At 35.0% G+C, this 15,308-nt stretch overlaps 1 protein-coding gene across 3 annotated transcripts in view; it reads right to left on the bottom strand.

The window, feature by feature from the left end:
- Positions 1-15,308, bottom strand: part of LOC141165067 (contactin-1-like) — a 288,068-nt gene that overhangs the window by 214,691 nt on the left and 58,069 nt on the right. The window lies entirely within an intron of this gene.

The following is a 15,308-nucleotide window of genomic DNA, read 5'->3' as shown; positions in this document are numbered from 1 at the left end:
CAAGCTGAAATATTTTTTCAGAGCTACATGCAAAAAAAAATTATATTGAATTTGGAACCTGATGGAGGTCAGTGTAGATGGACTAATAGAACAAGTCCCAAACACTGCTAGAAGCCTAAATATTTCTTCAGAGCGAGATGCAGAAAAAAATTATATTGAATTTGCAACCCGATGGAGGTCAGTATAGATGGACTAATAGAACAAGTCCCACACACTGCTAGAAGCCTAAATATTTTTTCAGAGCTAGATTCAGAAAAAAATTATATTGAATTTGCAACTTGACCGAGGTCAGTATAGATGGACTAATAGAACAAGTCCCACACACTGCTAGAAGCTGAAATATTTTTTTAGAGCTAGATGCAGAAAAAAATTATATTGAATTTGCAACTTGATGGAGGTCAGTATAGATATACTAATAGAACAAGTCCCACACACTGCTAGAAGCCTAAATATTTTTTCAGAGCTAGATGCAGAAAAAAATTATATTGAATTTGCAACTTGATGGAGGTCAGTATAGATGGACTAATAGAACAAGTCCCACACACTGCTACAAGCTGAAATATTTTTTCAGAGCTACATGCAGAAAAAAATTATATTGAATTTGCAACCTGATGGAGGTCAGTATAGATGGACTAATAGAACAAGTCCCACACACTGCTACAAGCTGAAATATTTTTTCAGAGCTACATGCAGAAAAAAATTATATTGAATTTGCAAACGGATGGAGGTTATTATAGATGGACTAATAGAACATGTCCCACACACTGCTGGAAGCCTAAATATTTTTTCAGAGCTAGATGCAGAAAAAAATTATATTGAATTTGCAACCTGATGGAGGTCAGTATAAATGGACTAATAGAACAAGTCCCACACACTGCTACAAGCTGAAATATTTTTTCAGAGATAGATGCAGAAAAAATTTATATTGAATTTGCAACCTGTTGGAGGTCAGTATAGATGGTCTAATAGAACAAGTCCCACACACTGCTAGAAGCTGAAATATTTTTTCAGAGCTAGATGCAGAAAAAAATTATATTGAATTTGCAACTTAATGGAGGTCAGTATACATGGACTAATATAACAAGTCCCACACACTGCTAGAAGCCGAAATATTTTTTCAGAGCTAGATGCAGAAAAAAATTATATTGAATTTGCAACCTGATGGAGGTCAGTATAGATGGACTAATAGAACAAGTCCCACACACTGCTAGAAGCTGAAATATTTTTTCAGAGCTAGATGCAGAAAACTTTTTTATTGAATTTGCAACCTGATGGAGGTCAGTATAGATGGACTAATAGAACAAGTCCCACACACTGCTACAAGCTGAAATATTTTTTCAGAGCTACATGCAAAAAAAAATTATATTGAATTTGGAACCTGATGGAGGTCAGTGTAGATGGACTAATAGAACAAGTCCCAAACACTGCTAGAAGCCTAAATATTTCTTCAGAGCGAGATGCAGAAAAAAATTATATTGAATTTGCAACCCGATGGAGGTCAGTATAGATGGACTAATAGAACAAGTCCCACACACTGCTAGAAGCCTAAATATTTTTTCAGAGCTAGATTCAGAAAAAAATTATATTGAATTTGCAACTTGACCGAGGTCAGTATAGATGGACTAATAGAACAAGTCCCACACACTGCTAGAAGCTGAAATATTTTTTTAGAGCTAGATGCAGAAAAAAATTATATTGAATTTGCAACTTGATGGAGGTCAGTATAGATATACTAATAGAACAAGTCCCACACACTGCTAGAAGCCTAAATATTTTTTCAGAGCTAGATGCAGAAAAAAATTATATTGAATTTGCAACTTGATGGAGGTCAGTATAGATGGACTAATAGAACAAGTCCCACACACTGCTACAAGCTGAAATATTTTTTCAGAGCTACATGCAGAAAAAAATTATATTGAATTTGCAACCTGATGGAGGTCAGTATAGATGGACTAATAGAACAAGTCCCACACACTGCTACAAGCTGAAATATTTTTTCAGAGCTACATGCAGAAAAAAATTATATTGAATTTGCAAACGGATGGAGGTTATTATAGATGGACTAATAGAACAAGTCCCACACACTGCTGGAAGCCTAAATATTTTTTCAGAGCTAGATGCAGAAAAAAATTATATTGAATTTGCAACCTGATGGAGGTCAGTATAAATGGACTAATAGAACAAGTCCCACACACTGCTACAAGCTGAAATATTTTTTCAGAGATAGATGCAGAAAAAATTTATATTGAATTTGCAACCTGTTGGAGGTCAGTATAGATGGTCTAATAGAACAAGTCCCACACACTGCTAGAAGCTGAAATATTTTTTCAGAGCTAGATGCAGAAAAAAATTATATTGAATTTGCAACTTAATGGAGGTCAGTATACATGGACTAATAGAACAAGTCCCACACACTGCTACAAGCTGAAATATTTTTTTCAGAGCTAGATGCAGAAAAAAATTATATTGAATTTGAAACCTGATGGAGGTCAGTGTAGATGGACTAATAGAACAAGTCCCACACACTGCTAGAAGCCTAAATATTTTTTCAGAGCTAGATGCAGAAAAAAATTATATTGAATTTGCAACCTGATGGAGGTCAGTATAGATGGACTAATAGAACAAGTCCCACACACTGCTACAAGCTGAAATATTTTTTCAGAGCTACATGCAGAAAAAAATTATATTGAATTTGCAACCTGATGGAGGTCAGTATAGATGGACTAATAAAACAAGTCCCACACACTGCTACAAGCCTAAATATTTTTTCAGAGCTAGATGCAGAAAAAAATTATATTGAATTTGCAACCTGATGGAGGTCAGTATAGATGGACTAATAGAACAAGTCCCACACACTGCTACAAGCTGAAATATTTTTTCAGAGCTAGATGCAGAAAAAAATTATATTGAATTTGCAACCTGTTGGAGGTCAGTATAGATGGTCTAATAGAACAAATCCCACACACTGCTAGAAGCTGAAATATTTTTTCAGAGCTAGATGCAGAAAAAAAATATATTGAATTTGCAACCTAATGGAGGTCAGTATACATTGACTAATAGAACAAGTCCCACACACTGCTAGAAGCTGAAATATTTTTTCAGAGCTAGATTCAGAAAAAAATTATATTGAATTTGCAACCTGACAGAGGTCAGTATAGATGGACTAATAGAACAAGTCCCACACACTGCTAGAAGCTGAAATATTTTTTTAGAGCTAGATGCAGAAAAAAATTATATTGAATTTGCAACCTGATGGAGGTCAGTATAGATGGACTAATAGAACAAGTCCCACACACTGCTAGAAGCTTAAATGTTTTTTCAGAGCTAGATGCAGAAAAAAATTATATTGAATTTGCAACCTGATGTAGGTCAGTATAGATGGACTAATAGAACAAGTCCCACACACTGCTACAAGCCTAAATATTTTTTCAGAGCTAGATGCAGAAAAAAATTATATTGAATTTGCAACCTGATGGAGGTCAGTATAGATGGACAAATAGAAGAAGTCCCACACACTGCTACAAGCTGAAATATTTTTTCAGAGCTACATGCAGAAAAAAATTATATTGAATTGCAACCTGATGGAGGTCAGTATAGATGGACTAATAGGACAAGTCCCACACACTGCTACAAGCTGAAATAATTTTTCAGAGCTAGATGCAGAAAAAAATTATATTGAATTTGCAACCTGATGGAGGTTAGTATAGATGGACTAATATAACAAGTCCCACACACTGCTAGAAGCCGAAATATTTTTTCAGAGCTAGATGCAGAAAAAAATTATATTGAATTTGCAACCTGATGGAGGTCAGTATAGATGGACTAATAGAACAAGTCCCACACACTGCTAGAAGCTGAATTATTTTTTCAGAGCTAGATGCAGAAAACTTTTTTATTGAATTTGCAACCTGATGGAGGTCAGTATAGATGGACTAATAGAACAAGTCCCACACACTGCTACAAGCTGAAATATTTTTTCAGAGCTACATGCAAAAAAAAATTATACTGAATTTGGAACCTGATGGAGGTCAGTGTAGATGGACTAATAGAACAAGTCCCAAACACTGCTAGAAGCCTAAATATTTCTTCAGAGCGAGATGCAGAAAAAAATTATATTGAATTTGCAACCCGATGGAGGTCAGTATAGATGGACTAATAGAACAAGTCCCACACACTGCTAGAAGCCTAAATATTTTTTCAGAGCTAGATTCAGAAAAAAATTATATTGAATTTGCAACCTGACCGAGGTCAGTATAGATGGACTAATAGAACACGTCCCACACACTGCTAGAAGCTGAAATATTTTTTTAGAGCTAGATGCAGAAAAAAATTATATTGAATTTGCAACTTGATGGAGGTCAGTATAGATATACTAATAGAACAAGTCCCACACACTGCTAGAAGCCTAAATATTTTTTCAGAGCTAGATGCAGAAAAAAATTATATTGAATTTGCAACTTGATGGAGGTCAGTGTAGATGGACTAATAGAACAAGTCCCACACACTGCTACAAGCTGAAATATTTTTTCAGAGCTACATGCAGAAAAAAATTATATTGAATTTGCAACCTGATGGAGGTCAGTATAGATGGACTAATAGAACAAGTCCCACACACTGCTACAAGCTGAAATATTTTTTCAGAGCTACATGCAGAAAAAAATTATATTGAATTTGCAAACGGATGGAGGTTATTATAGATGGACTAATAGAACAAGTCCCACACACTGCTGGAAGCCTAAATATTTTTTCAGAGCTAGATGCAGAAAAAAATTACATTGAATTTGCAACCTGATGGAGGTCAGTATAAATGGACTAATAGAACAAGTCCCACACACTGCTACAAGCTGAAATATTTTTTCAGAGATAGATGCAGAAAAAATTTATATTGAATTTGCAACCTGTTGGAGGTCAGTATAGATGGTCTAATAGAACAAGTCCCACACACTGCTAGAAGCTGAAATATTTTTTCAGAGCTAGATGCAGAAAAAAATTATATTGAATTTGCAACTTAATGGAGGTCAGTATACATGGACTAATAGAACAAGTCCCACACACTGCTACAAGCTGAAATATTTTTTTCAGAGCTAGATGCAGAAAAAAATTATATTGAATTTGAAACCTGATGGAGGTCAGTGTAGATGGACTAATAGAACAAGTCCCACACACTGCTAGAAGCCTAAATATTTTTTCAGAGCTAGATGCAGAAAAAAATTATATTGAATTTGCAACCTGATGGAGGTCAGTATAGATGGACTAATAGAACAAGTCCCACACACTGCTACAAGCTGAAATATTTTTTCAGAGCTACATGCAGAAAAAAATTATATTGAATTTGCAACCTGATGGAGGTCAGTATAGATGGACTAATAAAACAAGTCCCACACACTGCTACAAGCCTAAATATTTTTTCAGAGCTAGATGCAGAAAAAAAATAGATTGAATTTGCAACCTGATGGAGGTCAGTATAGATGGACAAATAGAAGAAGTCCCACACACTGCTACAAGCTGAAATATTTTTTCAGAGCTACATGCAGAAAAAAATTATATTGAATTTGCAACCTGATGGAGGTCAGTATAGATGGACTAATAGGACAAGTGCCAAACACTGCTACAAGCTGAAATAATTTTTCAGAGCTAGATGCAGAAAAAAATTATATTGAATTTGCAACCTGATGGAGGTTAGTATAGATGGATTAATATAACAAGTCCCACACACTGCTAGAAGCCGAAATATTTTTTCAGAGCTAGATGCAGAAAAAAATTATATTGAATTTGCAACCTGATGGAGGTCAGTATAGATGGACTAATAGAACAAGTCCCACACACTGCTAGAAGCGGAAATATTTTTTCAGAGCTAGATGCAGAAAACTTTTTTATTGAATTTGCAACCTGATGGAGGTCAGTATAGATGGACTAATAGAACAAGTCCCACACACTGCTACAAGCTGAAATATTTTTTCAGAGCTACATGCAGAAAAAAATTATATTGAATTTGGAACCTGATGGAGGTCAGTATAGATGGACTAATAGAACAAGTCCCAAACACTGCTATGCTAGAAGCCTAAATATTTTTTCAGAACGAGATGCAGAAAAAAATTATATTGAATTTGCAACCCGATGGAGGTCAGTATAGATGGACTAATAGAACAAGTCCCACACACTGCTAGAAGCCTAAATATTTTTTCAGAGCTAGATTCAGAAAAAAATTATATTGAATTTGCAACCTGACCGAGGTCAGTATAGATGGACTAATAGAACAAGTCCCACACACTGCTAGAAGCTGAAATATTTTTTTAGAGCTAGATGCAGAAAAAAATTATATTGAATTTGCAACTTGATGGAGGTCAGTATAGATGGACTAATAGAACAAGTCCCACACACTGCTACAAGCTGAAATATTTTTTCAGAGCTACATGAAGAAAAAAATTATATTGAATTTGCAACCTGATGGAGGTCAGTATAGATGGACTAATAGAACAAGTCCCACACACTGTTACAAGCTGAAATATTTTTTCAGAGCTACATGCAGAAAAAAATTATATTGAATTTGCAAACGGATGGAGGTTATTATAGATGGACTAATAGAACAAGTCCCACACACTGCTGGAAGCCTAAATATTTTTTCAGAGCTAGATGCAGAAAAAAATTATATTGAATTTGCAACCTGATGGAGGTCAGTATAAATGGACTAATAGAACAAGTCCCATACACTTCTACAAGCTGAAATATTTTTTCAGAGATAGATGCAGAAAAAATTTATATTGAATTTGCAGCCTGTTGGAGGTCAGTATAGATGGTCTAATAGAACAAGTCCCACACACTGCTAGAAGCTGAAATATTTTTTCAGAGCTAGATGCAGAAAAAAATTATATTGAATTTGCAACCTAATGGAGGTCAGTATACATGAACTAATAGAACAAGTCCCACACACTGCTACAAGCTGAAATATTTTTTCAGAGCTAGATGCAGAAAAAAATTATATTGAATTTGAAACCTGATGGAGGTCAGTGTAGATGGACTAATAGAACAAGTCCCACACACTGCTAGAAGCCTAAATATTTTTTCAGAGCTAGATGCAGAAAAAAATTATATTGAATTTGCAACCTGATGGAGGTCAGTATAGATGGACTAATAGAAAAAGTCCCACACACTGCTACAAGCTGAAATATTTTTTCAGAGCTACATGCAGAAAAAAATTATATTGAATTTGCAACCTGATGGAGGTCAGTATAGATGGACTAATAAAACAAGTCCCACACACTGCTACAAGCCTAAATATTTTTTCAGAACTAGATGCAGAAAAAAAATAGATTGAATTTGCAACCTGATGGAGGTCAGTATAGATGGACAAATAGAAGAAGTCCCACACACTGCTACAAGCTGAAATATTTTTTCAGAGCTACATGCAGAAAAAATTATATTGAATTTGCAACCTGATGGAGGTCAGTATAGATGGAATAATAGAACAAGTCCCACACACTGCTAGAAGCTGAAATATTTTTTCAGAGCTGGATGCAGAAAAAAATTAGATTGAATTTGCAACCTGATGGAGGTCAGTATAGATGAACTAATAGAACAAATCCCACACACTGATAGAAGCTGAAATATTTTTTCAGAGCTAGATGCAGAAAAAAAATGTATTGAATTTGCAACCTGATGGAGGTCAGTATAGATGGACTAATAGAACAAGTCCCACACACTGCTAGAAGCCTAAATATTTTTTCAGAGCTAGATGCAGAAAAAAATTATATTGAATTTGCAACCTGATGGAGGTCAGTATAGATGGACTAATAGAACAAGTCCCACACACTGCTACAAGCTGAAATATTTTTTCAGAGCTACATGCAGAAAAAAATTATATTGAATTTGCAACCTGATGGAGGTCAGTATAGATGGACTAATAGAACAAGTCCCACACACTGCTACTAGCCTAAATATTTTTTCAGAGCTAGATGCAGAAAAAAATGATATTGAATTTGCAACCTGATGGAGGTCAGTATAGATGGACAAATAGAAGAAGTCCCACACACTGCTACAAGCTGAAATATTTTTTCAGAGCTACATGCAGAAAAAAATTATATTGAATTTGCAACCTGATGGAGGTCAGTATAGATGGACTAATAGGACAAGTCCCAAACACTGCTACAAGCTGAAATAATTTTTCAGAGCTAGATGCAGAAAAAAATTATATTGAATTTGCAACCTGATGGAGGTTAGTATAGATGGATTAATATAACAAGTCCCACACACTGCTAGAAGCCGAAATATTTTTTCAGAGCTAGATGCAGAAAAAAATTATATTGAATTTGCAACCTGATGGAGGTCAGTATAGATGGACTAATAGAACAAGTCCCACACACTGCTAGAAGCGGAAATATTTTTTCAGAGCTAGATGCAGAAAACTTTTTTATTGAATTTGCAACCTGATGGAGGTCAGTATAGATGGACTAATAGAACAAGTCCCACACACTGCTACAAGCTGAAATATTTTTTCAGAGCTACATGCAGAAAAAAATTATATTGAATTTGGAACCTGATGGAGGTCAGTATAGATGGACTAATAGAACAAGTCCCAAACACTGCTATGCTAGAAGCCTAAATATTTTTTCAGAACGAGATGCAGAAAAAAATTATATTGAATTTGCAACACGATGGAGGTCAGTATAGATGGACTAATAGAACAAGTCCCACACACTGCTAGAAGCCTAAATATTTTTTCAGAGCTAGATTCAGAAAAAAATTATATTGAATTTGCAACCTGACCGAGGTCAGTATAGATGGACTAATAGAACAAGTCCCACACACCGCTAGAAGCTGAAATATTTTTTTAGAGCTAGATGCAGAAAAAAATTATATTGAATTTGCAACTTGATGGAGGTCAGTATAGATAGACTAATAGAACAAGTCCCACACACTGCTAGAAGCCTAAATATTTTTTCAGAGCTAGATACAGAAAAAAATTATATTGAATTTGCAACTTGATGGAGGTCAGTATAGATGGACTAACAGAACAAGTCCCACACACTGCTACAAGCTGAAATATTTTTTCAGAGCTACATGCAGAAAAAAATTATATTGAATTTGCAAAATGATGGAGGTCAGTATAGATGGACTAATAGAACAAGTCCCACACACTGCTACAAGCTGAAATATTTTTTCAGAGCTACATGCAGAAAAAAATTATATTGAATTTGCAAACGGATGGAGGTTATTATAGATGGACTAATAGAACAAGTCCCACACACTGCTGGAAGCCTAAATATTTTTTCAGAGCTAGATGCAGAAAAAAATTATATTGAATTTGCAACCTGATGGAGGTCAGTATAAATGGACTAATAGAACAAGTCCCACACACTTCTACAAGCTGAAATATTTTTTCAGAGATAGATGCAGAAAAATTTATATTGAATTTGCAGCCTGTTGGAGGTCAGTATAGATGGTCTAATAGAACAAGTCCCACACACTGCTAGAAGCTGAAATATTTTTTCAGAGCTAGATGCAGAAAAAAATTATATTGAATTTGCAACCTAATGGAGGTCAGTATACATGGACTAATAGAACAAGTCCCACACACTGCTACAAGCTGAAATATTTTTTCAGAGCTAGATGCAGAAAAAAATTATATTGAATTTGAAACCTGATGGAGGTCAGTGTAGATGGACTAATAGAACAAGTCCCACACACTGCTAGAAGCCTAAATATTTTTTCAGAGCTAGATGCAGAAAAAAATTATATTGAATTTGCAACCTGATGGAGGTCAGTATAGATGGACTAATAGAACAAGTCCCACACACTGCTACAAGCTGAAATATTTTTTCAGAGCTACATGCAGAAAAAAATTATATTGAATTTGCAACCTGATGGAGGTCAGTATAGATGGACTAATAAAACAAGTCCCACACATTGCTACAAGCCTAAATATTTTTTCAGAGCTAGATGCAGAAAAAAATTATATTGAATTTGCAACCTGATGGAGGTCAGTATAGATGGACAAATAGAAGAAGTCTCACACACTGCTACAAGCTGAAATATTTTTTCAGAGCTACATGCAGAAAAAATTATATTGAATTTGCAACCTGATGGAGGTCAGTATAGATGGACTAATAGGACAAGTCCCACACACTGCTACAAGCTGAAATAATTTTTCAGAGCTAGATGCAGAAAAAAATTATATTGAATTTGCAACCTGATGGAGGTTAGTATAGATGGACTAATATAACAAGTCCCACACACTGCTAGAAGCCGAAATATTTTTTCAGAGCTAGATGCAGAAAAAAATTATATTGAATTTGCAACCTGATGTAGGTCAGTATAGATGGACTAATAGAACAAGTCCCACACACTGCTAGAAGCTGAAATATTTTTTCAGAGCTAGATGCAAAAAATTTTTTTATTGAATTTGCAACCTGATGGAGGTCAGTATAGATGGACTAATAGAACAAGTCCCACACACTGCTACAAGCTGAAATATATTTTCAGAGCTACATGCAGAAAAAAATTATATTGAATTTGCAACCTGATGGAGGTCAGTATAGATGGACTAATAGAACAGGTCCCAAACACTGCTAGAAGCCTAAATATTTTTTCAGAGCTAGATGCAGAAAAAAATTATATTGAATTTGCAACCTGATGGAGGTCAGTATAGATGGACTAATAGAACAAGTCCCACACACTGCTACAAGCTGAAATATTTTTTCAGAGCTACATGCAGAAAAAAATTATATTGAATTTGCAACCTGATGGAGGTCAGTATAGATGGACTAATAAAACAAGTCCCACACATTGCTACAAGCCTAAATATTTTTTCAGAGCTAGATGCAGAAAAAAATTATATTGAATTTGCAACCTGATGGAGGTCAGTATAGATGGACAAATAGAAGAAGTCTCACACACTGCTACAAGCTGAAATATTTTTTCAGAGCTACATGCAGAAAAAATTATATTGAATTTGCAACCTGATGGAGGTCAGTATAGATGGACTAATAGGACAAGTCCCACACACTGCTACAAGCTGAAATAATTTTTCAGAGCTAGATGCAGAAAAAAATTATATTGAATTTGCAACCTGATGGAGGTTAGTATAGATGGACTAATATAACAAGTCCCACACACTGCTAGAAGCCGAAATATTTTTTCAGAGCTAGATGCAGAAAAAAATTATATTGAATTTGCAACCTGATGTAGGTCAGTATAGATGGACTAATAGAACAAGTCCCACACACTGCTAGAAGCTGAAATATTTTTTCAGAGCTAGATGCAAAAAATTTTTTTATTGAATTTGCAACCTGATGGAGGTCAGTATAGATGGACTAATAGAACAAGTCCCACACACTGCTACAAGCTGAAATATATTTTCAGAGCTACATGCAGAAAAAAATTATATTGAATTTGCAACCTGATGGAGGTCAGTATAGATGGACTAATAGAACAGGTCCCAAACACTGCTAGAAGCCTAAATATTTTTTCAGAGCGAGATGCAGAAAAAAATTATATTGAATTTGCAACCCGATGGAGGTCAGTATAGATGAACTAATAGAACAAGTCCCACACACTGCTAGAAGCCTAAATATTTTTTCAGAGCTAGATGCAGAAAAAAATTATATTGAATTTGCAACCTGATGGAGGTCAGTATAGATGGACTAATAGAACAAGTCCCACACACTGCTAGAAGCTTAAATGTTTTTTCAGAGCTAGATGCAGAAAAAAATTATATTGAATTTGCAACCTGATGGAGGTCAGTATAGATGGACTAATAGAACAAGTCCCACACACTGCTAGAAGCTGAAATATTTTTTCAGAGCTACATGCAGAAAAAAAATTATATCGAATTTGCAACCTGATGGAGGTTAGTATAGATGGACTAATAGAAAAAGTCCCACACACTGCTAGAAGCCTAAATATTTTTTCAGAACTCGATGCAGAAAAAAATTATATTGAATTTGCAACCTGATGGAGGTCAGTATAGATGGACTAATAGAACAAGTCCCACACACTGCTACAAGCTGAAATATTTTTTCAGAGATAGATGCAGAAAAAAATTATATTGAATTTGCAACCTGATGGAGGTTAGTATAGATGGACTGATATAACAAGTCCCACACACTGCTAGAAGCCTAAATATTTTTCAGAGCTAGATGCAGAAAAAATTATATTGAATTTGCAACCTGATGGAGGTCAGTATAGATGGACTAATAGAACAAGTCCCACACACTGCTACAAGCTGAAATATTTTTTCAGAGCTAGATGCAGAAAAAAATTATATTGAATTTGCAACCTGATGGAGGTCAGTATAGATGGACTAATAGAACAAGTCCCACACACTGCTAGAAGCTGAAATATTTTTTCAGAGCTAGATGCAAAAAAAAATTATATTGAATTTGCAACCTGAAGGAGGTCAGTATAGATGGACTAATAGAACAAGTCCCACACACTGCTAGAAGCCTAAATATTTTTCAGAGCTAGATGCAGAAAAAAATTATATTGTATTTGCAACCTGATTCAGGTCAGTATAGATGGACTAATAGAACAAGTCCCACACACTGCTACAAGCTGAAATATTTTTTCAGAGCTAGATGCAGAAAAAAATTATATTGAATTTGCAACCTGATGGAGGTTAGTATAGATGGACTAATATAACAAGTCCCACACACTGCTAGAAGCCTAAATATTTTTCAGAGCTAGATGCAGAACAAAATTATATTGAATTTGCAACCTGAAGAGGTCAGTATAGATGGACTAATAGAACAAGTCCCACAGACTGCTACAAGCTGAAATCTTTTTTCAGAGCTAGATGCAGAAAAAAATTATATTGAATTTGCAACCTGATGGAGGTCAGTATAGATGGACTAATAGAACAAGTCCAACACACTGCTAGAAGCTGAAATATTTTTTCAGAGCTAGATGCAGAAAAAAATTATATTGAACTTGCAACCTGATGGAGGTCAGCATAGATGGACTAATAGAAAATGTCCCGCACACTGCTAGAAGCTGAAATATTTTTTCAGAGCTAGATGCAGAAAAAAATTATATTGAATTTGCAACCTGAAGGAGGTCAGTATAGATGGACTAATAGAACAAGTCCCACACACTGCTACACGCTGAACTATTTTTTCAGAGCTACATGCATAAAAAAATTATATTGAATTTGCAATCTGATGGAGGTCAGTATTGATGGACTAATATAACAAGTCCCACACACTGCTACAAGCTGAAATATTTCTTCAGAGCTACATGCAGAAAAAAATTAGATTGAATTTGCAACCTGATGGACGTTAGTATAGATGGACAAATAGAACAAGTCCCACCCACTGATAGAAGCCTAAATATTTTTTCAGAGCTAGATGCAGAAAAAAATTATATTGAATTTGCAACCTGATGGAGGTCAGTATAGATTGACTAATAGAACAAGTCCAACACACTGCTACAAGCTGAAATATTTTTTTAGAGCTAGATGCAGAAAAAAATTAGATTGAATTTGCAACCTGATGGAGGTCAGTATAGATGGACAGATTGAATTTGCAAGCTGATGGAGGTCAGTATAGATGGACTAATAGAACAAGTCCCACACACCGCTAGAAGCCTAAATATTTTTTCAGAGCTAGATGCAGAAAAAAATTATATTGAATTTGCAACCTGATGGAGGTCAGTATAGATGGACTAATAGAACAAGTCCCACACACTGCTACAAGATGAAATATTTTTTAAGAGCTAGATGCAGAAAAAAATTAGATTAAATTTGCAACCTGATGGAGGTCAGTATAGATGGACTAATAGAACAAGTCCCACACACTGGTAGAAACTGAAATATTTTTCAGAGGTAGATGCAGAAAAAATTATATTGAATTTGCATCCCTATGGAGGTCAGTATAGATGGACTAATAGAACAAGTCACACACACTGCTAGAAGCTGAAATATTTTTTCAGAGCTATATGCAGAAAAAAATTATATTGAATTTGCAACCTGATGGAGGTCAGTATAGATGGACCAATAGAACAAGTCCCACAAACTGCTAGAAGCCTAAATATTTTTTCAGAGCTAGATGCAGAAAAAAATTATATTGAATTTGCAACCTGATGGAGGTCATTATAGATGGACTAATAGAACAAGTCCTACACATTGCTACAAGCTGAAATATCTTTTCAGAGCTACATGCAGAAAGAAATTATATTGAATTTGCAACCTGATGGAGGTTAGTATAGATGGACTAATAGAACAAGTCCCACACACTGCTAGAAGCCTAAATATTTTTTCAGAACTCGATGCAGAAAAAAATTATATTGAATTTGCAACCTGATGGAGGTCAGCATAGATGGACTAATAGAAAAAGTCCCGCACACTGCTAGAAGCTGAAATATTTTTTCAGAGCTAGATGCAGAAAAAAATTATATTGAATTTGCAACCTGAAGGAGGTCAGTATAGATGGACTAATAGAACAAGTCCCACACACTGCTACAAGCTGAAATATTTTTTCAGAGCTAGATGCAGAAAAAAATTATATTGAATTTCAATCTGATGGAGGTCAGTATAGATGGACTAATAGAACAAGTCCCACACACTGCTACAAGCTGAAATATTTCTTCAGAGCTAGATGCAGAAAAAAATTAGATTGAATTTGCAACCTGATGGACGTTAGTATAGATGGACTAATAGAAAAAGTCCCACACACTAATAGAAGCCTAAATATTTTTTCAGAGCTAGATGCAGAAAAAAATTATATTGAATTTGCATCCTGATGGAGGTCAGTATAGATGGACTAATAGAACAAGTCCCACACACTGCTAGAAGCTGAAATATTTTTTCAGAGCTAGATGCAGAAAACTTTTTTATTGAATTTGCAACCTGATGGAGGTCAGTATAGATGGACTAATAGAACAAGTCCCACACACTGCTACAAGCTGAAATATTTTTTCAGAGCTACATGCAGAAAAAAATTATATTGAATTTGGAACCTGATGGAGGTCAGTATAGATGGACTAATAGAACAAGTCCCAAACACTGCTAGAAACCTAAATATTTTTTCAGAGCGAGATGCAGAAAAAAATTATATTGAATTTGCAACCCGATGGAGGTCAGTATAGATGGACTAATAGAATAAGTCCCACACACTGCTAGAAGCCTAAATATTTTTTCAGAGCTAGATTCAGAAAAAAATTATATTGAATTTGCAACCTGACCGAGGTCAGTATAGATGGTCTAATAGAAAAAGTCCCACACACTGCTAGAAGCTGAAATATTTTTTTAGAGCTAGATGCAGAAAAAAATGATATTGAATTTGCAACTTGATGGAGGTCAGTATAGATGGACTAAT

Source organism: Phyllobates terribilis, unplaced genomic scaffold (genome assembly GCF_046119375.1).
Source record: "Phyllobates terribilis strain yellow unplaced genomic scaffold, ASM4611937v1 Scaffold_11__3_contigs__length_659146591, whole genome shotgun sequence".
NCBI lineage: Eukaryota > Metazoa > Chordata > Amphibia > Anura > Dendrobatidae > Phyllobates > Phyllobates terribilis.
This window is presented reverse-complemented; position numbering and strand designations above follow the sequence as displayed.